The sequence below is a fragment of the Bos grunniens genome, chromosome 8, assembly GCF_055505025.1.
Source record: "Bos grunniens cultivar Pamir isolate PY7600 chromosome 8, Bosgru_T2T1.0, whole genome shotgun sequence".
Classification (NCBI taxonomy): Eukaryota; Metazoa; Chordata; class Mammalia; order Artiodactyla; family Bovidae; genus Bos; species Bos grunniens.
This window is the reverse complement of record NC_141172.1, coordinates 6,756,658-6,779,481: the sequence shown is the minus strand read 5'-3', so window position 1 is coordinate 6,779,481 and position 22,824 is coordinate 6,756,658. Positions and strand designations below refer to the sequence as shown.

The 22,824-nt window shown below is 47.2% G+C and overlaps 1 protein-coding gene and 1 long non-coding RNA gene across 3 annotated transcripts in view; both read left to right on the top strand.

Moving 5' to 3' along the window:
• XKR6 (XK related 6) overlaps positions 1–22,824 on the top strand; it is a 309,158-nt gene that overhangs the window by 100,020 nt on the left and 186,314 nt on the right. The window lies entirely within an intron of this gene.
• On the top strand, positions 16,688–19,112 carry LOC147366609 (uncharacterized). Its single transcript, XR_015168872.1, has 3 exons — positions 16,688–17,458; positions 17,559–17,773; positions 18,290–19,112. It is a non-coding gene; the product is annotated as an uncharacterized LOC147366609 (long non-coding RNA).

Below are 22,824 nucleotides of genomic sequence, written 5' to 3'. Positions count from 1 at the left end.
CGGCAGGGTGATCACCTTCATCATTACCCCTGAAAGGGCATTTTCCAGAAAAGTACAAGCTACATAACGCCAGTGTTGTATCTCGCCTACTTATGTGCTTGCCACTGTGCTAAGTGACGTATATGTAAAATGTGTCTAGGAGTGAATTTCCAAGAAAAAGACTGAGATTTCTTCCTTTGACAGCTTTGAGACGATCAGTATCCTTCCTGAACAGGTGCTTGTGGGCAAGTTCAGAGGGAGTCTGTGATCTCTAGCCGTGGTTTACAATACTCCAAAGTACCTCCCTTTGTCTCCAGGGATGCTGCAAAATTCTCACTGAATTGCTCATTAGGGAAAGCTTGTCATATTCTACATTAAGTGTTTTCCTTAGAGACTTTATCTTAGGAGACCCAACTTTGAGTTATTAAACCCAGGGCTATGATTAGTGAGGCAGACACCTGCTTTCTCTATTCACTGGGATTTGAAAGCAAGAATGAAATTACCAAATAAAATAAAATTGGTTTGAGAGAGATTCTGGACTTCATTTCCTCTATGTCGTGCATCCTTTCCCAAGGGTAGAAAACAATCAGCAAGGGTTTTAAGTTTTACAATATTGGAAGGCACTACTTTCCCATTAAAATTTTGGATTAAATATTTTGAGTATCTGTAATTTTGTAGCAGAGAAAGAATAATTGATGGAGATCGTTTCACCTAAAATGTGACCCAAGATTTTGTGGTAGGTGTGCAGTTTTGTATTGGGAAGAAAAAGCACAAATTTCTTATTATGGGCCTTTGGTAACAGTTACATGCGGGGAATTTAGTTTTTTTCCTCTCACATCTCAGTCTTATTCCAAACCAGGTAATGTTTTTAGTCAAAGAATACCTCAGGAACTTTCCCTCAGGAATTAGGATTTTCTTTAGCTCCTGAGTTGCTCTCAGAGGCTTGAGGCTTCTCTGGGCCCCATTTTGACCTTAGAGAACTATTGGGTTGGCCAAAAGTTCATTCGGGTTTTCCCATACGCTGTTACAGGAAACCTGAATGAACTTTTGGCCAACCCAATATACCACAGAGTGAATTGTGCAATTTTAAAAGCCCCTTTTGCAGGATCTGTTATGAAATACAAAAATATTCACATCATTGTAGGCTAGTTTTTCTCACTTTGAAAAGGGAGGAATTATCCTTTCTAGGGAATGGTTGGTTTGTGGATCTCAGTCGAGGCTTTCCCCAGTACTTCTTGGGCCTGATTCAGTAGGACTACCCCCGCCCCCTCCCCGGGTGTTGGGGCTAAGGACCACGGCTGGACTTCAGGAAGTTTAAGGCAGGTGATGGAGTGTGGCTTTTCAGATCTACCAGCATAAGCAGTTCCTGTTTGTTTTATAACATCTTTTCAGAAAGTCATTGTAGCAAATTGTAGTTTCTCCTTGCCCCAAGATTTTTTAATGTTTAAATTGAGATTTAAAAGTAGAGTTAATTCAGTCGTTTCCTCTTAAAAAAATGCCATCAGCTGCAGATCTAAAATTTCATCTTCCAAGTCCTAAATTCTGATTTCAAAAAAAATGATAAATTTGGTCTGAGTAGCATATGAAAACCTTGTAACAGCCCTTTTCTTTCCATTCTTTTTAATTTTTTTAAGCTGGCACTTCTAAAGGAAGGTATGTTTATAAATACATAATACTACAATACAAAACCAATTATGTCAACAATACCACTGCTGTGGCAGAATGCAATTGGGTCTATCTGGTTAAGCATTGTATTATTTTCTTAAAAAAACAAACAACTTTTGTATTGGGATATAGCCAATTAACAATGTTGAGATAGTTTTAAGTGAACAGCAAAGGGACTCAGCCATACATATACAAGTATCCATTGTCCCCTCAACTCCCCTCCCATCCAGGCTGCTGCATAACTATCTTTCCATTCTTGGTCTCCTGCCCCTATAGATCTTAAGTTGCTGGCCACTTTAAGGATTTAAAATTTAGATCAAGACTTAAGAGGTGATAGAAAGGAATGGGCACAGGGCTGAGTAAAAGTTCCTAAAGTGCGACAAATTCCGGACTAGGTACAGTTACTGTTGGCTTTTATGGCTGAACATACTGGGGCTGACCACTGTACAGGTGTTAACTCCTGCCTCTTCTGGTTCTGTTTTCATCTTCCTCTTCCTCTTGTTGATGGAGAACTTGAATTCCCACAAATGAAGTATCTAAGCCCTGGATACCCTGGTGCCCAGCTAGCGAACAAGTGGGCAGAGTTTCTGCATCTTTTGGCTGCTGAGTGAATGAAAAGACCACGTTTTTCAACAATTGCCACTCTTGCTTCCTGTTTCTCCCCACCTGAAAAGGTGGGAATCTCCAGCAAAATCATTTCCTAAAACTGTTGCATAGAGGATCTTGAGAAGCACCGTACAGCTGGACATGCTGCTGCTGCTGCTAAGTTGCTTCAGTCATGTCCGACTCTGTGCGACCCCATAGACGGCAGCCCACCAGGGTCCCCCGGCCCTGGGATTCTCCAGGCAAGAACACTGGAGTGGGTTGCCATTTCTATCTCCAATGCGTGAAAGTGAAAATTGAAAGTGAAGTTGCTCAGTCGTGTCCGACTCGTAGCGACCCCGTGGACTGCAGCCCACCAGGCTCCTCCATCCATGGGATTTTCCAGGCAATAGCACTGGAGTTGGGGTGCCATGGCAGTTAAGTAAATGATTAATTCCTGCACTATACAGATGGATGCTTGCTCTGTCCTGGGCGGTCTCCTGAGGAACAGCACACAAAGCATAGTGTTTTCAGTCTGGCAAAAGTGAACAGACACAAGTGAAGGGTCACACTGTGGCAAAAACACAGGGAGTATGTGCCCAGGACCCTGGTGAGGGATGGAGGGGCAGGTGTCAGTTTTCAAATAGGGAGATCAGAGGTCTCCTCCCTGAAAAGTGTGATTTAAGAAAGATGGCCGCAGTAATGGGAGCTGAAAAAACAGGTTTATCTGAAGGGAGAAAGAAAATACTGACACATTGCCAGCAGTTGTGGATGGCTTTCCTGCCACTCCTTGACCTACGCTAGAGGCTGGCACTGCATCTGAGAACAGCTGTGCACATTCTTCTGATTTCTGCCATTGTCATTCCTCCTGCCAAGAATTTTCTTTCCCAGGATCCAGCCCAGATGGCATCTCCATGACATTATTCGTGGAGATAGGTAAGGTCCTAACAAGCTGCACTGCCTGGCAGAATCTCGACACTCAAAAGGGTAGGGAAGGTCTGCTAATGAGGGATGGGCTTGTAGAAGGGGGCTTAGGCGCCATGGACTTTGAAAGGGGGTCAGAAGGACAGGCCAGGCTGATCAAGGTCATACTCAAGGTGGGTGAGAATGAGACAGGTCGTGGAGGAATCCAAATGCCATGCAAGGAGTAGGGGTTTGGTTCTACAGGCAACAGGGGACCACTGCTGTCCTTTTGGGCTTCTCCCACGACAGCGTTTCCATCGAGTACAGCAAAGATTCATTGGCTCTTGGGGAATGGAAAGGAAGGTGGTTAGTAGTAATTTCCTCTTTTCTATCTCTCAATACCTATGTTTCCAAAATGCAATAACTTTTTTTTTCATAAAAGGATATGATTTGTAAAAATTTTAACTGGCACAGAAAAATAAAAAGCAGAGTTCACCATCTCACCACTGTTAATATCCTGATCACCATCAGTTTAGACTTATTCATTCTCAGGAGTATATAGTATTGATATTCGCTAACAGCATCCTTTGTAATAGACGCTCCGTGCAGATACAACCAACACTCTATTGCGGGAAGTTTAATGGTTTACAATTTTCATTGTAAACCATTTTCTTTTCCGTTTTCACCCTTATAAATTTCCGTGAATATCCCTCTGTAGTGTCTGCGACTTACCCAATCATCTTCTTGTTATAAATTAGGGCAATTTCGGAAACTGGGATCCTTACAACTGAGATACGTGATACTGAGATTTAGCGCGGCAAGGCGTTACTTGGGAGCTGCGTGTGCGCGTGCACGCAGGTGGGGGGGTGCAGGTTTGTGGATGTTTGCACGCGAGCCTGTGCGTATGTACGCAAGTGCGTGTGTGCGTGCCTTTGCATGTTCGTGCACTTTCCTGTGAGTCGCAGCGGCGGCTTGCCTTCAGGCCTTCGTGAGAACGGCGGCTCGTGGTTGAGAGTGGTGGCCTCCGCTTTGGGCGCTTAAGGGACGGTGTCTCCTGCCTCTGCGTCTGCAGCGGCTTTCAGAAGCCCGGTTCCCAGCCCCGCTGTCCGCAGAAGCCCTCAGTATGTAAGTGCTTCTCCCATATGGTAGCCAAACTCAGAACTTTCTCGCTTACTCCCATGAAACTGCTTTGCTTCCATGATTCACTTTTCTCATTAGGCAGATCAGAGAGACAACACGCTTTTCTGAGAAGCTGAACATCCTATGGCAGAACCCTGATCTATTTCTCAGTAGCAAGGCTTTATGAGCATTAAGTGTGTTACTCCCTTATTGTTCTTTCAGGGTAATAGTACCTCTGGAGGTGGTCGAATTGGGTTACTCAGGGGGTCTTCTATACGTGCCATCCTCCCCAGCCACTTTTCATCCTTAAGGTCTCTAGATGGTTCCTAGATCTATCCATTGTGTACTAGACACAATGAGCAGAACTCAAGGAGCCAAGACTCCGTGCCCTGTTACATGGGAGACTTGACTTATGTTGAAGTCATAAGGTCTATTCCCTCTTCTTAAAGATGAGTGCCATTTAGAAACCATGGTGGCTCAGATGGTAAAGAATCTGCCTGCAGTGCAGGAGATCCAGGTTTGATCCCTGGCTTGGGAATATCTCCTGGAGAAGGGACTAGCAACCCACTCCGGTACTCTTTCCTGGAAAATCCCATGGACAGAGGACCTTGGCAGGCTAGTCCATGGGGTCACAAAGAGTCAACCCAACTGAGCATCTGACACTTTCACTTCCTTTTCATGAGAAACCATAGCTATGTCACCTCTTCTGCTCATTGGCCAGCCCCAGTGGTAATTCCCATTCCTTTCTGCCTTAGGGCCTTTGCACTCACTGTTCCTCTTGCCTGGAATGCACCCCCAGGAGCTTACAGGGCTCCCCACCTTGCTTCAGTTAGCTCTCTGTAAATAGTCTCATCAGAGAGGCCCTCTCTGACCAGCCTGTGCAAAGCAGCATCTCTGATATTAGTTCCTTTATTTCCCCTGGCAACCATCACAACCTAACAGGAAAGATTTGTCTCCTCCACTAAACCATAAGCTCAGAGGGGACAAGGTCTTTGTTTTGTTCCTGGATGTTTCTTCAAAGCCTGGAACAACACTTGACATGTGTCAGGTACTCAGTAAATACGTAATATTTGAAGGAGTGAATGAATGAATCCCCCACTACTGCACCTAGCTAGGGAGTTGTGAAGAAACTTGGGAGCTTGTAAAGAATCTGGAAGAAAGCTGAAAATGTAAAAAAAAGCCCCAGCTGCCTTAGAGGAGCGGACTTTGGGGCTGGGTCTCCAGGCGGGGTCAGCCTCACCAGCAAGTTGTTCCTGCCTTCAGCTCCTTCTCGGCCTGAATGATCCCTTGCAGCCATGGTGCTAACAATCCCCTAGTTGGAAGGTGACTGTGCCTTTAGAAAACATTTTAATGGATTAATGCATTCAGTAGATTGATATTGTTGTTTAGTCGCTGAGTTGTGTCCAACTCTGCAACCCCATGAACTACAACATACAAGGCTTCCCTGTCCTTCACTATCTACCAGAGTTTGCTCCAGTGGCACCATCCAACCATCTCATCCTGTGTCGCCCACCCCCCTTCTGCCCTCAATCTTTCCCATTCTCAGTGTCTTTCCCAATGAGTCGGCTGTTCTCATCAGGTAGCCAAAGGATTGGAGCATCAACTTTAGCATCAGTCCTTCCAGTGAATATTCAGGGTTGATTTCCTGTAGGATTAATTGGTTTGATCTCTTTACTGTCCAAGGGACTCTCAAGAGTCTTCTCCAGCATCACAATTTAAAAGCATCAGTTATTTGGAATTCAACCTTCTTTATGGTCCACCTCTCATATCCATACAAGACTACTGGAAAAAACCATAGCTTTGACTAGACGAAGTTTTCTCGCAGAATGACGTCTCTGCTTTTTAATACACTGTCTAGGTTTGTCATGGCTTTTCTTCCAAGGAGCAAGCGTCTTGTAATTTCATGGCTGCAGTCACTTGTCCACAGTGATTTTGGAGCCCTAGAAAATGAAGTCTGTCACTGTTTCCACTGTTTCCCCATCTATTTGCCATGAAGTGATGGGAACAGATGCCATGATCTTTGTTTTTTTGAATGTAGAGTTTTAAGCCAGCTTTTTCACTCTCCTCTTTCACTTTCATCAAGAGGCTCTTTAGTTCCTCTTTGCTTTCTGCTATTAGGGTGGTGTCATCTGCATATCTGAGGTTGTGGATATTTCTCCCAGCAGTCTTGATTCAAGCTTGTGCTTCATCCAGCCCAGCATTTACCATGATGTACTCTGTATAGAAGTTAAATAAGCAGGGTGACAATATGCAGCCTTAATGTACTTCTTTCCCAGTTTTGAACCAGTTTGTTGTTCCATGTCCAATTCTAATTGTTGCTTCTTGACCTGCATTCAGGTTTCTCAGGAGGCAGGTAACGGTGGTCTGGTATTCCCATCTTTAAACATTTTCCACAGTTTGTTGGATGATTGATGCCTTTTGAAAAATATGAACAAAGCCTGCTCCAGAATGGTGGTCCAGTATATATATGCCTCACTCTGGCTATGTGGGGGCCTTGCTTTTAAACTTTGCCCCTTTGACAGTTTTAACAAGGTATCCCTTGGTTTTACTTTTATATATTTGCTTTTCATTAAGATTACATTTCTTACATTTTTTTCTTTCATGAAATGCTTCTTAGGTTCTTGGCACATTTTTTCTCATTTTTTTTTTAAGATTTTTTTTATTGGAATTTAATTGCTTTACAATCACATTGGTCTCTGCTGTACAATGACGTGAACCAGCCATCTGTATACAAGCATCCCTCCCTCTTGGACCTCCCTCCTTCCTACCCCGTCCCACCCTCTCCCTCATCACAGAGCGCCGAGCTGAGCTCCCCGTGCTCTACAGCCGCTTCCCGCTAGCTGTCTATTTTACACGTAATCCCTGAAAGCTCTGTCTTTACCTTTGTCACCTGTACACATATTTCCCCTCATTTAACTTTGTTTATAGTGTTTTTGACATTTAGAAAATTCTGTACTTTTACTTAGTCAAATTTTTCAGTCTTTTATTTTATGCTTTCTTCTGCATTTATTCTTAAAAATGTCTTCACAGTCCTGAAATGAGATGATTGAAATTAGTTTTAATTGTAGACTTAATTGGAAGACAATGGAATTAGGGCTTGGCAGCAAGCATTTCAAGGAAACTACAGCCACCAACTACCTATCTGTGAGCTAGTTTTAACCAAGTGTGTACATCAAAATCACCTGTGAATGCTTTTAAACATGTACAGATGCCTGAGTCACACCCCAGAGCCACTGAATCTGAAGCTTAAAAAAAAACTACCAGGCCTTCCCTGGCAGTCCAGTGGCTAAGACTCCATGTTCCCAAAAGAGAGGGTATGGGTTCAATCCCTGCTTGGGGAACTAAGATCCCACTTGCTACATGGTGTGGCCAAAAAAAAAAAAAAAAAGAAAGAAACTTCCATAAGTCCACAAACGTAAGAGCAGAGCCAAGTTATACGTAATTTTTTTAAAATTGTGCTTGCTTTGAACATTACATTTTATTAACAGAGTGGGTATGTCTTATCTTACCCTTTACTGCTTGCTAACTAGGAAGATCAGAGTGCTTTCTGAAGAAGAGGCCTCGGAGCAGAGTACTGGGGAGCCCCCTGCATATGTACGATGGGCCTCTGGAGGCACCACTCTCCCAAACGTGGACATTCCTGTGATTATTTCCAAGTTAAGTGGCTGACCTGCACGCTTGCACTACACTATGGCAAGTGGATTTAAAAAAAAAAAAATTGGAAGAGATAAAATATGTACAAATGTAGTATATTTGATAAATATATAGAATGCAACCTTTTTGAAGAATGTCTAGAATATATCAGAAGGTACAAAATATTTACAAATTATGGGTATGATACTTCACATTTGTATGTTTATTTGAACCAAGATTCATTACTCTTGGCGAAGGAAATGGCAACCCACAGCAGTATCTTTGCAGGAGAATTCCACGGCCAGAGGGGCCTGGCGGGCTACAGTCCACGGGGTCGCAAAGAGTCAAACATGACTGAGCGACCAATGCTTCCACTTTCACTTTTCATTACTCTGATATATGGCAGTGTCTCATTTGAAATGGGGTATAGACCTTGCAAGTTTGGGAGAAGTATTTACAATTTGGGAAAAGAAAGTCGAACAGATGTCTTTGAACAGATTTGAACTGTGCTCGTAGTGAACATTGAAAGCACACTCCTGTTTCTGCAGCCTGGAGTTGTCTCATTACAAGGTTTTATAAGGAAAGCAAATCAACCTGTATTTTTTGCCTACAGATCAATCCATGTTTTTTTTACTGTCCACCCCATAAGTAGCATCCTGAATTCTAAGGAGCAGCCATTCCACCCATAGGAGGTGAGAGGAAGGCATGGACCAGCCTTGGCATCTCAGAGGCTCGGAAACTGCAGAAATGATGGTGGTGTGCTTCATAGGGCTGTAAGAGGACTAGGTGGTAACTGAAGTCCTGGGTCTGGCAGCCGGCAACTACCCCATTAAACGTGGTGCTGCCATCCCCCAGCTGTTCACTGCTCTGGGTGACTTGAAGAAGGATATTTCGGGGTTAGGGGCAGGAGATGGAGGGTTCCAAGGAGACGTCTCTCTCTGTGTTTTGAGTTCCCCTGATCAGTTAGAGAAATTATATATGCCTCCAACAAAAAGAGACAATATAAAGACACTGAAGTATAAACTGCTAAATTTTGTTACAGATAATATATTTACACTGAAGTATGAACTGCTAAATTTTGTGTTACAGATGATTCATTTATTATGAAAAATAAAAAAGAGGTGTAGCCTGAAGTATACAATTTTTAATATCATTTTCATGTAGAAAATGCTTCAATCAGATTTGAATGCATCACAAGGAGAAGAAAAGATGATACTGGGTTGGGAAGTTCCCCTGGAGAAGGGATAGGTTACCCACTTCAGTATTCTTGGGCTTCCCTGGTGGATCAGACGGTAAAGAATCCGCCTGCAAATATGAGAGACTTGGGTGTGACTCCCGGGTCAGGGAGATCCCCTGGAGGAGGGCATGGCAACCCACTCCAGTATTGTTGCCTGGAGCATCCCCATGGACAGAGGAGCCTGGCGGGCTACAGTGCATGGGGTCCCAAAGAGTCCGACACGACTGAGCAACTAAGCAGAGCACAGAATTCTACAAATAAAGAGAATAAAAACAGAAAATATCAAAGTGCCTCACATACTGTAAGGAAGTATTATTTAATGAAACATTTGTTTCAGTTTGATATATTTGTAGGTGTGTATGTTCGTGTGTGTGTGTGTGTGGTGAGTTTCAATGGAAACTGTATTTCTTACTCTGCATTGTGGTCAGAAAAGCTTACAAAGCAATGTTGTGGGCTCACAATCCCTTATCTACAATTCCACATTCCAAAACATGACCCTGTTTTCTTAAGTTTGGCTCTCGTTCATTTGGCAGCAGAACATGACCTACAGTGGTTTAAGGGTATTTATAGTCTTTGTTTATCTCACTTACTATGAATATTTGTACACTTAACTGTAGAATGGAGTTGTACCTTTGACCCCAGCGGGCTTGTTGCACTTAATTACTTTCCTAAGGGCCAAAAAATTCTGAACCATAGAGATTGCGGACCTGTGTAAGGGCTGTAACAGTTTAACAGTTTTCATTCATTCAGCAGGTGTTTATCTAATGCTTTCCGTGGCCTCTGTGCTGTGCTGGGTGTCAGGTGCATGCATGCTCAGTCACTAAGTCGTGTCCGACTCTGCTACTCCATGGACTGTGGCCCACCAGGCTCCTCTGTCCGTGGGGTTTCCCAGGCAAGAATCCTGGAGGGGGCTGCCGTTTCCTCCTCCAGGTGTGGAAAGAAGAAAAGTTTATGTGAGATGAATTCTTTGGGAATTTCAGAGCCCCATGGGTGAAATTTCTAGTCCTTACTGTAGCTGTTCCCTCACTGGACCTGATGTTCCAGCCGTGGGGTCCCAAGTCAGGCTTGGTGCTTGATGCTTCCCTGTCCCTTTGTCTTGGCCTGTGTGGTTTTCTCGGCTGGAATTTCCTGATCCTTTTCACCTGGTTATAGTAACCCAACCCCCCCTCCCATCTATCCATCTATCCACCCATTTCTCCATCCACCACCTCCATGCATCCATCCACCCACTTGCATCTATCCGTTCATCCATGCACTCACCCAGTCATCCATTTATTGAGCCTCTCCTGTGTTCAGGGCACTTACAGCCTACTCCGGTTTACTGCCATAAGTAATCACAACTTTCTTAAAACCCCCTAAATACCTTAAACCTCTAAAATGGTGTTTATCATATTACAGTTTATTTTTTCAGGTTAGGCACCAAAGAGCAGATACAGTCCTATTCATTTTTAGTGTTTTGCATTTGTAGGAGCTCATTAAATATGCTTGAAGAAATAAATTTCAGGTTGAACGTTCCAACGTTAAAAGCAGTGTTAACATTATGGTTTAAGCATCCTCACCCGAATCCGTGTGTTCAGCGTCCTCAGCTCATTGATTTTAGTGAGCGTATCCGGCCCTCACTTCCATCTGTGGGCTGAAGGAAGGAGGGACATCTCCCCTCGGCCTCTCTGCCTCCATATTCACTGAGAACCTGACTCTGGGGCACCCGACGTGATCTCACCTCTCTAGGGTCTTGGCATGAAGTTAGAGAAGGAAGATGGTGCCACAGAAAATTAGTAAGAAGACAAGGCCATGTGAGGTGTGGGTCAAAGACCTGGTGCTGGCATCATGATCTGAAACCAATCATAATGAAACAGCTTGTTTTATGCTTGGTCGTGTAAGACTGGTTTTGAGAGATTTATTCTTTTGCAAAGGGATCTGGGTCAGAATTATCATTTTATGTCAGATTGGATTTCTATAAAAAAATTGTTTTGGCTCAAGTAGATATTTAACAACATCTCTATTATATGTAAGCTGAAGTTGTCTTCTGATTCCACATTTCTATGAGGTGCGAGCCCGCAATCTTTCTGACCTGACACTGAATGGAATTTTCTTCGCACATTTTCAAAACAGGTGTCAGTGAATCCTGAATGCTCCCGGCTTCCCTCACACCCCTTCTTTTCCGGTACGCTCCCGGGAAACGGTTTCCAACCACAGTGTGGCTGACTTTCTGTTTCCAACAACCAGTCACAGGTTGGTTGGTTGTGTCTGTGGTTCTTCCTTACCCGGGGAGGCTCTTTGAAACTGAGGATTGAAAGGAGTCTTTCGAGGACTTTGCTCGTTCCAGGAAGACGTCTCTTCTTTGCCTTGTGCGTTTGCTTGCATCTTTTTAGTGACGGGAGCTCATCATTTCTCACTGCTGATGCTGTCACTGTGGGATTTAAACACCATGTTGTCTGAACGTAGTGAGAGGGCTGGGCTCTCCCAGCAGTGGTTCCCGGCGAGCATTCCAGGGAGCAGCCCCGATCCTCCTTGTGGGGTTCAGGATCTGCTGCCAGTGGGTCTGCTGCAGTTTGGTTTGAGTCCTGACATTATCGGAGCCCTAAACTCAAGAATGCTGGTCAAGTGCCTTTACGATCATTGTGAATCGCTTATTTGTCCTCCAGAGCCACGAACAGTGGGATCCACCTCTGGCTGTCTGAGTGGGGAGGCAGTGGGAAGAATGAGTGCAAAGGTTTAGGGAGAATTTAGGTGCCTGAGTATGGATTGGACAGCAGACAGATGACGGATGATGGGTGCATGGGGGAGCGGCAGAGGCCCTGACAGCCACCGCAGCAAGAACAAGGTCGTCAAAGTTTCAGGCATGACCCTGGAGCCTCCAGGTGCCCAGCGGCCTGCTCAGCACATCTGATTGGCTGAGACCGAGTCTTGTGCCCCCTTCCACCACCACCCCTCCAGTCATGCTCCCAGCGCAGGAACTGAATGGAGCTTTCCACTTCCAGGGTGGCCAGTGGCCACCCCCTGCTTCTGGGATCGCTTACACGGACGCTAGGGGCACAACCAATGAGGAGAGGGCTGCTGGATGCCTAAGAGCCAGTAGGGGTTCCTTTTCAGTGACAGACTTTGATCAAGTCCTGAAGTCACCATATTGAATATGACACCTAAAAAAAGAAAAAAGTGCATTGGTTGCCTCTGTGTTTTGAGCTTTGGCACGTCTGTTTTATTGGCCAGAGAGGTAAATATAAGTTTGTAACAAAACCAATGTCAACTTAGCCCTGCCTTGCAGGGTCCAGAGACTGTCGGGCCAGGACTAGGCTGGCGCTGGCATTAGGGGGTATACTGCAGAGGGTGATCGATGTTCCTTCACGGCTGCAGGCTTCTCACTGACACAGCATGGTCCCTCACTTCCTGGGTTACCTTAAAGCACAGTCAAGATTGCTGTTGAAATGGAAGTGTTTCTGTGACCTTTCTAACCCTCAGAAGTTTGTTTTCTCTGCTTCTGGGTTCTGTGAGTTGGGACGGAGCCCATGGCTGCCCTGGCGCCCCTCCACTTGCCCGAGCCCCTCCTAACCGGCTCCGTCTTGGCATCGTCTCGAGTCCCCCGGCCGCACCCCACCGCCATGCTCCCCGGTCTTCTGACCATGTCCCTGTCTGTCCTGGGCCTCTCAGGTGCTTCATTCACCGGCTTGACCCAACAGAGAGGTCTAAAGGTGGGACAGAGATGGTGTCTTAGATATTAGAAAGAGTCCAGCCTTGACTCTAAGGAATGTGAACGTGAGTAGTAGGTGCACTCTTCGCCATGTGTTTAAAAGGCCACCATTGTGTATGCAGCTGGGGCTTAAAAGCTGAAAGTAATGGATTTACAGCCAGCTTGAGTGAACTCACGGGAGCTGGATGGTTAGTGGCCACAGTTGACTGAGTGGAAGGATCTCATAGGCAGGAGTAATATTTAAATTTCCGAAAGACTCGTAAGGCCCCTCAATCAAGTGAATCTCCCTCAGGCTGGGCGGGGGCCTTTAGTTGCAGGACTGTGATAAATCCGGGGCCCCAGGGGTGGATCAGCATGGCAGGAAGAGCACATGGGGTGGTAGTCTACCAGGCAGGGTGAAATTGGTTCAGAGTCATACCAGCCCTGCTTGTAAGACAGAGGTGCAGTCTGTATTCCCAATGCTGCTTTTTCAGGGAGCTGGGGCTTTTTTGTTTGTTTGTTTGTTTGTTATTCTGTTTAGATGGATGAGAGTTGAATTGTATCACCAGCCAACGCATTGGGCATTTTCTCTTATGCTGTCCTAGCCTTCTTTCCCCAGTGAACCCACCCCGCCCGCCCCGCACAGAGGCTGTGTGATATGGTGGAGTCCCCTCACCTCCTCTGTGAAATGGGATGCTTCCCTTTCCAGGACATTGTGAGGACTCCGTGGAATGACATAGGTGACCAAACATCCGGCTCTGTGTCAGCCACTTCCATCTTATCTTGGGCGTAGTGCTGATTACAGCAGAGCACACTGCTCTTCAGATCTGAGCACTGGTCCCAGCTGCGTTATCAGCAGGCAACTCCGTGGGTCCCTGTGCTGCCCTGACGAGGACGCGGAGGTCCCGTAGCTGCGGTGTGGGAGAGCGGGAACCAGTACCCACGCCGTGTTCCCCGGCCCCCTCCTTCTTCAGCGGCCTTCAGGATCCTTTCACAAGGAGTCATGCTGAGATGGAACATAAGACAAAGACAGAGGCTCCGGTTATGAAGAGCTTCCCTTGCATTAAATGCAAAAGCCACTTAATTATTTTATCACCAAAGTATTGCCAGATGCAGGTATTGGCTGTCATGTTTTCATCTGCATATGGTCTTTTGCACTTGCCTGTATTGAGGCAATAGTCCTTTAAAAACAGATTTTTATACATATATATGTATTTTTTTTCTTTTGCTTTGAAATTAGAGTGGTCCTTTCATGAAATGAAGTTCTTCTACGTCAAGATCTTAATTGGAAGAATAGGATCTGTCCGTGAATCTGAGTCTTGTCTGGTAGCCCTTGAAGCCCTGCCACCGCCATATGTTCAAGTTTAGGTGGAATCTGAAGGAGGAGGGTGAAGGAGGCAGGGCTCCATGATTGGAGCCAGAACAGTAGGACCAGCCATCCGGTCTCCACCCCTAGTGATATCAAGTGCCTCCTCAAAAATAATGTCCCTGCGACCCCGCACCCCCACAACCACAGCAGCACATGTAACAGCCAAGGGGAGGACAGACGTGATGATAACTGCTCCCACTTATTGATCTCCTTCTGTGGCCCTCAGTGGCCCTTCTGTGGCTAGACAGTTTCCTATGGTCATCCCTGTTCATCTTCTTGACTCCATGAAACAGGTATGAATTCCATTTTTAAGCTGAGGAAGCGGAGACTTAGAGAAGTTCACTTGCCTGATATCACACACGTAGTAGATGGTGGAGCCAGGATTCAAAGCCAGGCTTGTCTTTCTTGAGAGGCCGTGCTTCTCAGGAAACAGGGAAACAGGGCTTCTCTTGGTTGATCATGGTCAGTCACATAGGTGTTTCTAGGTTCTGCACTGTAAACCCTGCTCTCCAAGCTTCTTAGTGGACATGACACCATTTCTTGGCACTTTCAGACAGGGTTGGACAGCCCCAGCCTTTCCTCTGCCTGATTCCTACTCCTCTCGTAGCTGGGCATGATATCCTCCAGAAAGCCTTTCCTGACACTCCCCTCTACCCCGCCCCAAAACCTGGATGGTGCCTGCTCCTCCTACCACTTGGGCCAGATGGCATTTCCCGTTGAATGGGGCAGGAACCTCATCTCATTCTGCCTGTATCCCCGAGCGCTCAGTGCCGAGTGAGCTCTCATAGATACGGCAGCTGATGAATGAGTGGCCAACAAGGATATGGCCAAGAGGAAAAAAATCTCATGGAGTGTTGAGCTGGAATAGGATGTAGAGTCTCTCTCATTTACAGATGTCCAGGTGGTCCCATGGGTGGGGTGGGCAGAGCCAAGGCTGGCACTCAGGCTTTTGGGGACCCCAGCACGGTGCTCGTCCCACTGTGGCCTCAGCACTGTGGCCCCTCCCTGGTCTCAGCTCACCCGTTGCTTCAGCATGCCCACTGCATCATTCTTCACTGGCATCTCTGTGAACTGTCTTTGTTTAAAACTACAGGGCAGAGCTGTATTTGTTGAGCCATCTGTGTGAAGTCCAGGTAATAAATGCTGTGGGAGTCCAGAAACCATATGGGGAGCTCCCAGGTGGGTTGGAAGAAACCACTTCTTCCCAGGAGCCTGGGGGTAATCTCCAGAGGGCAGATTTGAGAGTCACCCACCCCGTAGCCTCCTCCTGCAAACCTGAGCTCCATTTTCTGGCTTGAGGGGCTTTGTACTGGGTCCCAGTTTCTTCCGCTTTCCTCTGTTATCGGGACTCAGATACGAGGAGGAGGAAGGCAGTTCCAGGTCTGCACCTGCCCCTGAATCCGTGCTGCTTTCTCCTCACCCCTCCTCACGTCAGAGCCCACAGAGACATTGATTGTTTGTCACGTTCCTTTTGTCTGAAAGTCTTGGTTTGACCTCTAGACTGCCAAACTTCAAGCAAAAACGTTTTGTGTTTTCCTGAGTTTAAACAGCACCCCAGTAAAAGGAGCACGCCTTCGGTTAATATTCTGCTTCTCCCTGTCCCAGGCAGCCTGCCGGCTTCTGCTGATAAACTAAGAGACACTTCGTGACTGTTCTTTCCCTAGAGCCATAATCATCATGAAAACCTTTCCTACTTACCATGGGGCTGTTTACTCTGGTTTCATGTAAAAGATTTCACCGTGGATTTAGGTTTGAGAGAAGGAGGGCCTTCAGGTTACATTCCAGCCTTGCAGGGGTATGTGTTAAGTTGCTCAGTCGTGTCCATCTCTTTGCAACTCCATGGTCTGTACCTCACCAGGCTCCTCTGTCCAAGGGATCCTCCAGGCAAGAATACTGGAGTGGGTAGCTGTTCCCTTCTCCAGGGGATCTTCCTGACCCAGGGATGGAACCAGTCATGCAGGAAACATTTCTAAAATGTTAAACACTTACACTAATGTGTAGTGCGTTGGTTCTCTACATAGTATGAAAATTGGTGTTAGTTGTACTGTGTTTCCTCAATTCAATGCAAAGGCCATATTGAGAAAAGAGATTGCTGATCAGTTAGGGTGCTTTTGACTACAGGTACAGAAAATGCACTTACAAGTAGCCTGTGTAATAAAGAAAATGTATCATGTCGTTTAAGAAGAAGTCATTAGGTAATGTGACTCTGCTGCTGCTAAGTCGCTTCAGTTGTGTCCAACTCTGTGTGACCCCATAGATGGCAGCCCACAAGGCTCCCCAGTCCCTGGGATTCTCCAGGCAAGAACACTGGAGTGGGTTGCCAGTTCCTTCTCCAATGCATGAAAGTGAAAAGTGAAAGTGAAGACGCTCAGTCGGATCCAACTCCTAGCTACCCCATGGACTGCAGCCTACCAGGCTCCTCTGTCCATGGGATTTTCCAGGCAAAAGTACTGGAGTGGGGTGCCATTGCCTTCTAGGGCTGGTTAATTCAGTAGCTCAAAAATGACACCAGAGAGCCAGGCTCCTTCCATCTTAATGCTCCATCATCCTCAGAACATCAGACTGGGTCCCACTGTGCTTGCAGAATGACTTTCACTGATCCAAGTGTAATTTTGTGCTATGACGTGTCCAGAGGAAGAAGAGAAGGTCTCTTTCCACATTGCTCTCTCTTTTTTAATCTTTTGACTGTGTCACTTGGCATCTGCGATCTTAGTTCCCCAACCAGGGATTGAACCTGTACCCTCTACACTGGCAATGTGAAGTCTTAACCGCTGAACAAGGGAAGTCGCTACACACGTCTCTCTTTAAGAAGGAGGAGACCTTCATATATTTGCCACGGTGTGCCTCTGCCTGTTTCTTTGGCCAGCATCTACCCTGTTACTGTGCCTAAAGTTAATCCCAGGAGGGATGGGATTCTAAGATTGATGCAGGCATATTAGAATTCACCCTGGAACTTGAGAGCTGCCCACGTTCCCTGTGCGGAGGAACACCATCAAGATCAGAGTTCTGCTCACCGGAAAGGAGGGCGGAAGGATATGGGTGGTTCACCGGCACTGGCCGCCCGGAGTGTTCTTCCTGGAGACCACCCTTGCACGCCTCCTCAGAGGGGAGATTTAGCAGTGTTTAAACAGCACAGCCCCAAGCTATGATTTTTACAAGATTTGGAAGGAGGAAGAGAGGCACACTCCGGAGAAAGACGTCCAGACCCTGAAACAGAGGGCGGCAAGGGCAGGACAGGAGAAGCCACGTGTGTTGGGTGGAGGCGGGGCTCAACGGGTTCCATTCATCCACCCTCCAGCCCCGAGTGAGTGAAGGCAGACCTCTGAGATCGCTAAGAAGGGCAGGACCCATCCCTGCGGGATGGGACTGGCCAAGTGACCTCGGAGGCCTCTGTTCTGTTTCAGATATTTCTGGCGTTAAACCTTCTCAGAGAATGCAGGCCGCCGCCGCACCACTGCATCTGTTAGTAGCAGAGCAAACTACTGCACTGACTTTTTGTTTGAAGTCTCCCCTTTCACCGAGGAGGCAGCAGGATCTAGAAAGGAGATACTATCAGAGTGGGACACTAGAGACCTGGATTATATTCCCGCCTCCGCTGGGGATTTACTTTGTAGCTGAGGTAGGTCATTTAACCTCCGCAGGCACACGGCTTTCCAGTATGCACAGCTCGATTTGCTGCCACTGAAAGCTTTTTCCTCGTTCCGACATCTCAGAGGTGTGAAGTCTCAGGCTGCCTTTGTGTGGGCCGAGCAGGATACAGTGTCTTCCTCGCATTAGGATCCTTTTCAGCGACAGTGCTAATAGAGTGACTGGACGCTGTTCTGATGAGCACCTCCACGTGTGATGCCCACCCCTGCTGAAGGCTGACAGCTACTGATAACGACAGTTAAAAACTAGCACTGCCTGAGCACCTACTGTGCGCCCGACTGTATCTGCAGCTCCGGCTCATTAATACTCAGACTTCCAGAATATTCCACGGGTCAACCCAGTTCAACCTCTGGGTTTACCTGTAGTGTGATTAGCTTTCTCAAATACCTTCTTCATGTTTAAGCAAACGTTTATAAATCACCGAAGCCGTGCATTAAGTGCAAGTCTGGGTTAGGGAGGTGCATTCCATTTGTTTTTCTTTTTTTAGAAAACACATTTGGCTTCTGTTCCTGAATCTTCCCCTGAGGGAATGTGAGCAGCTGCGGTGCCATGAGCTGTATGGAGACTGTCCTCCAGGGGACCCAGGCCCACCTGGAGACTTGGTCCCTCCCGTTGGTGATGCTCAGACTTCAGTGAGCAGGAGGATCCCCTGGGGAGTTTGTGAAGCCCAGGGTCCCCACCTGCATACATGCTGGGCTCCCCACCCGCACACGTTGCCAGCTCCCCACCTGCCGATCCTCCTGCGGCCCCACTGCAGACATCCTGACCTGGTCCATTTGGGGTGAAGTGCAGGTGCAGCCCCACAGCTCCTCATGGGATGCTGAGACCAAAGAGCTGTAAATCCCAGGGAGGGTAGCACCAGTCCTGCTGATATACGGAATGCCGGCCCACAGGAGAACCAGCGACCCAGGGCAAACGAGCTCTGGGGGCGGGGTGCTGGTGTCAGCTCAGAGCAGAGAGAGCAGAGTCAGCTTGCCCACTTCAAGGCTTCCTCTGGAGAGACAGTGTGAGCTGAGGTGGGAAGTGGGTGGGAGAAGTCAGAGTGGAGGTCCCTCCTGCCCCTAGGCCCACACCAGCAGTCCAGGGGTGAGAGTCTTTGAGGAGAGGTCTTGGGTGGGTGCCCCAGGGCAGTTTGATCCCACGGCCGACCTCTCTCCAGAAAAGAGGGGTTACCAGCAGCCCGACCACTGGCAGCCTCTTTCCTGGGTACTGTGGTGCTGGGTCATTATCCATCCTACCCCGCTTCCAATCATTGTTCGCTCCACTCTTTCACCCCTGGCCATTGTCATTCTATAAAATGAGAAAAACTAGCTTCTCTCGTGGGATTGGTTTGAGGATTCATGCAGTCATCACACACACACACAACTTTCACATCTAACATGCATGTGCTCAGGTGCTCTTCCCAGCCTGGGTCCCCTGCACAGGGGTTGAGGCAGTGATGCCCAGCACCTGGCACCCGGGACAGGCGTGCTATGAACACCTGTGGAACTTTGCTTGTTGCCAGGGCTATAGAGATGGGAAGACATGCTCCTTGCCCTTAAATGCCTCACATGGCATGGGGAGGCAGGGCACGGAGGATAATTTGTAAGGGTTGTGGGATCACGCAAGTGCTGATGCTCAGAGAGCTTTGTGCAAGTTACTCTGGGGTGTCAGGACAGCAGGGCATTGCCCGAGGGTCAGGAAAGCTGGAAAGGAGCTCTTGGAAGGAAGAGAAGGAGGTGACCATGGGGCAGAGGATGGCATGGGTGGGGCAGTGAGCCCAGCCCCGCAGAGACGGAGCTGGGGGGTGAGAAACAGTTTAGGGGCACAGCTGGGGGCACCAGACTCCAACAACTTATTTCTCAGGCAAAGGAGGTTGGAATTTGCCTCGTAGATGGGTGATGAACATTGCCTGGAGTCCAGTATCAGGCAGGTAGTTTATTTCACTGGCCTAGGCCAATGTTTCCTTAGGAGCTGACCGATTGTAAATTGATGAGCAAGACAAAGGATGTGAGAGTTCTTTCCCATCTAGAGTGTGAGTAACCGCCCCTTCCCTTGAAGCTGGCAGCCGGCCCAGCACTGACAGAATCTTCTCTGAATCTTGGGAAATAGGGAAGCCTTTACTGGCAAGTGCCTCTTTGTAAAAAGGAAAAAATAGATCCCACACATTAACTCTGAAAGCTGGTGAAGTCTGGTAACTTATTTCAAACAGATTTGGACTGAATCAGAAATACGCCAGGGTGGTGGGTGGAGTTCTAAATTTACACCTTCCTCTCATCATTAAGACCGGATAGATGTTTCATTAGCGTGAGGTGCTATGTAAACAGAAAGTACTTTCAGAATAAATATTTTCTCTGCCCTCCCCCCACCCCCCAGTCAAGATCTGCTCTATGATAAACAGTACAGTTCTCAGAAGCAGGAGAGTTTTATTTTTAAACTCCCCTAAATTCCGGGGAGTGCTAAGTGATCCAGCCTTGAGGCAAGATCGTAGCTTTTATTTGTGCAAAGTCGAGCACGGCTGAAATCATACGTGCCAAATTATTCTGAGCTCTTGAGGACACAGAGCACACAGATGGTGTTCTGGCCAGATTTCCAACTCTCTGAGTTTGGTAAATACTGATGGTCGAAGCCATAGTTTAATTAGGTCAGTAAGCGCTGTTTCGGGCTTCTCAGGTGGCCCAGTGGTAAAGCATCCGCCTGCCAAGCAGGAGACACAGGTTCAATCCCTGAGTCAGGAAGAGCCCCTGGAGAAGAAAATGATGACCTATTCCAGTATTCTTGCCTAGGAAATCCCATGGACAGAAGAGCCTGGCGGGCTGTAGTCCATGGAGTTGCAAAGAATCGGACATGACCGAGCGTCCAAATAATAGCAACAGAACACTTGTTTGTGGACAGACAAAACCGTAGAAGATCAGGACTGGAAGATACGCTGGCAGTTATGCTCTGTAACTAATTACTCAGTGTAAGTGTGGAGACTGAGGATCAGAGAGGACTAAAGGTGGGCCATGGGGTGAGACCAGACAGAGACTAGACTAGGGACCCCACAGAGGTCCCCCTTTGCACTAAGTTCCTTATTTTTTTCTTTTGATGTTATTTGTTGTAAAAATGTTACTAAATGAGTTTTTTAATAAATAAAAATATTCAAGTTAATGTTATTCAAGGAATCAAGAAAAGCCAGGCAATGAATTTTCACTTATAAGATACAAACACTTTTCTAGAATCCCCATTTTCTGTTTACCTAAAGGAGTTTTTCTTCCTACCTCAAAAACTTTAAAACATATACATATGTATTTCTGCATTTCTTGGCAAAAATTTAAAATATGTAGTTGTAATCATAGTAGGCATACCATTCTGTGTTCCTCTTCTTAATTAATGTAATACAAATCACCTCCCCTTACGGTTATGTGCCTTTCATAATTACTTTTGTGACAGTTTGGCAGAGCTCTCACTAAAACTAAACATTCCCTTCTTGTTTAGCCACTTAGGTTGTTTGCAGATCGTTAATGTTGACATCTGATGCAGGCGTGGTTATCTCGTTGCATGTGGCTTTTTGCTTTGAATGAGTTCCTCGCCCTCTTGCCCGGTAGAAACATCACTAGACCTTGAAGGGGAAGCGCACACAGGTTGGAAGGAAAAGTTTTGACCCGGGCTTGGGGAGAGCCCACCTGGGAGTGCAGTAAAAAAGCATAAATAAAGCCAGGACCCCAGTGAGGATGCTTGTTCAGTGGCTCAGTTGTGTCCGACTCTTTTTGACCCCATGGACGGCAGCATGCCAGGCTTTCCTGTCCTTCACCATCTCCTGGAGCTTGCTCAAGCTCATATCCATCAAGTCAGTGATGCCATCCAGCCGTCTTATCCTCTGTCGTCCCCTTCTCCTCCCGCCTTCAATATTTCCCAGCATCAGGATCTTTTCCAATGAGTTGGCTTTTCGCAACAGGTAGCCAGAATATTGGAGCTTCAGCCTCAGCATCAGTCCTTCCAATGAATATTCAGGACTGGTTTCTTTGGGGATTGACTGGTTTGATCTCCTTGCTGTCCAAGGGACTCTCAAGAGTTTTCTCCAACACCACAGCTGGAAAGCATGAATTCTTCGACACTCAGCCTTCTTTATGGTTCAATTCTCACGTCCATACATGACTACTGAAAAACCCGTAGCTTTGACTAGACAGACCTTTGTGGGCAAAGTGGTTTCTGCTTTTTAATGCACTGTCTAGGATGCTGTGCCCCGTCAAATCCCAGAGATCACGTATGAGAGGTGATGGCAGTTCAGGCCTGGGAGCCCAGGGACCCCTGGGGGAGGGGCAGACACCCCACAGCGGGATTGCTGGAGGAGGAGGAGGGTGGGGAGAATGCCATGATCCCCCTCACCTCCCTGCCCTCATGCTGTATCCAGGTCTCCTCACAGCGATGATAGTGGCAGGGCGCAGGCCCCCTCCAACTCTTGGAGGCAGCTGGGCTCCCCCAAGTCTACAAGAGGGAGGTCCCAAGAGGGGCGTGTTTCTGCAGCGGCTGGTCGTTGTGCAGTGGCAGCCTGTGCATTCCAGGGAGGAACCCAGAGATGTCACTTCCACCCCACTCCTGGCCCCCGACTTGGTAGAAAAAGTTGGAGGCTGACAGACAGGCTTTGCTTACTTCCCCCCACTCTCTTTTGTGGGAAGGTCAACCCCAGGGACCCCCTCTTATCCTTTCATGGCCTCTTTAGCTCCTTTTCAGTCCTTGAACCCATAGAAAGCAGAATTGCAGCACAGCCCAGTCCCTGTTCAGGAAAGCGGGGTGTGTCCACTACTTCCTGGGCTTCGTCAGATCTGAGCAGAGTGTCTCAGAGGGACTGAGGAAGGGTGAGGTGCCAAGGGCAGAAGGGAGGCTTCTGGGGCCACTCTTGGAGCAGAGGCTCCTACTTCACCCTTGTCCCAGGTTGCAGGGTGAACCCACATTATTTCAGCTTAGATTTTGAGATTCACAGGCTGTTTGAACTACATCCCTTCCAACTGTGCCCAACTCTTGCTCCTGCCTTACAGCATGGTGTGGACACTTGGTGAGATG